The sequence below is a fragment of the Chrysochloris asiatica genome, unplaced genomic scaffold (assembly GCF_000296735.1).
Source record: "Chrysochloris asiatica unplaced genomic scaffold, ChrAsi1.0 scaffold00027, whole genome shotgun sequence".
Taxonomy (NCBI): Eukaryota; Metazoa; Chordata; class Mammalia; order Afrosoricida; family Chrysochloridae; genus Chrysochloris; species Chrysochloris asiatica.
This window is the reverse complement of record NW_006408545.1, coordinates 10,016,443-10,017,791: the sequence shown is the minus strand read 5'-3', so window position 1 is coordinate 10,017,791 and position 1,349 is coordinate 10,016,443. Positions and strand designations below refer to the sequence as shown.

Here is a 1,349-nt window from a genome sequence, read left to right as displayed (position 1 = left end):
GTTAGGGGTCTTCCTCTTTTCCTCTGACCCTCCACCTTACCCAGCATGTCATCCTTCTCCAGTGACTGTTCTCTCAGGACAATATGTCCAAAGTATGAGAGACGAAGCTTAGCCATCTTGGCCTCCAAGGAGCACTCTGGCTGCACTTCTTCCAAAACAGATCTATTGGGGAGGCGGTGTTGGACGTCGCAGTGATGGCTGTGGGGCTGGGTGGCTGATGACGGGGACAGGAGCGGCCCCGAGCCCAGAATTTTGGCGGCGGCTACTTAAGCACGTCCTGCACCATGGCCTCCTCCGAGCATTTTGAGAAGCTGCACGAGATCTTCCGTGGCCTCCAAGAGGACCTACAAGGGGTGCCCGAGCGGCTGTTGGGGATGGCGGGGACCGAAGAGAAGAAGGAGTTGATCCGACATTTTGATGAGAAGCAACAGGAAGCAAATGAGACATTGGCAGAAATGGAGGAGGAGCTACGTTATGCACCCCTGTCTTTCCGTAACCCCATGATGTCCAAACTGGGAAGCTACCGGAAAGATCTTGCCAAATTGCTACGGGAGGTGAGAAGCACACCTTTGACAACTGCACCTGGGGGCCGGGGAGACATGAAATACAGCACGTATGCGGTGGAAAATGAGCACCTGAATCGTCTACAGTCTCAAAGAGGACTGCTTCTTCAAGGCACAGATAGCCTGAACTGGGCCACCCAGAGCTTGAGCGCTCTCATTGGATTGCCACAGAGACTGACCAGATTGGCTCAGAAATCATGGAAGAGCTGGGGGAGCAACGAGAGCAACTGGAATATATACCAAGAACAGACTGGTGAACACAAGTGAAAACTTGAGCAAAAGTCCAAAGATTCTCCTGTCAATGTCCAGAAAAGTGGTGACCAATAAGCTGCTGCTTTCCATCATCATCTTACTGGAGCTTGGCATCCTGGGAGGCCTAGTTTATTACAAATGCTTTTGCCATCATTAAACTTCCTATTGAGAAGGACTGAACCAGAACTTTGAGCCTGTGAATGAATGATAATAGGGACATGAGTTACTGCTGTGAACTAACAGTTCAAGGATGCACTGTACAGCTAAACTGGGAGGAGGGAGGAAAAACTGAAAACTACTTACAATTTGAATGAACATCAACTACAACAGAATAATATACGAAGGTAATAAATGCTGTTTATGACTGTTTTAGATTTACACAGTACTCCAGTATACTAGGTATCAAGATTGACATCGAAATTTAAAGAGACAGTATAGACATAAAACCAAACGGCCACCACTCGTCTGTCTGTCGTGCTGTGGTGGTTTGAGTTGCTGTGATTCTGAGGGCTATGCCACCGGTGTTTTGAATAA

The 1,349-nt window shown here is 48.3% G+C and overlaps 1 pseudogene; it reads left to right on the top strand.

Moving 5' to 3' along the window:
* Positions 1 to 972, top strand: part of LOC102836277 — a 5,001-nt pseudogene extending 4,029 nt beyond the window's left edge.
* The last annotated feature ends 377 nt before the right edge of the window (positions 973 to 1,349 follow it).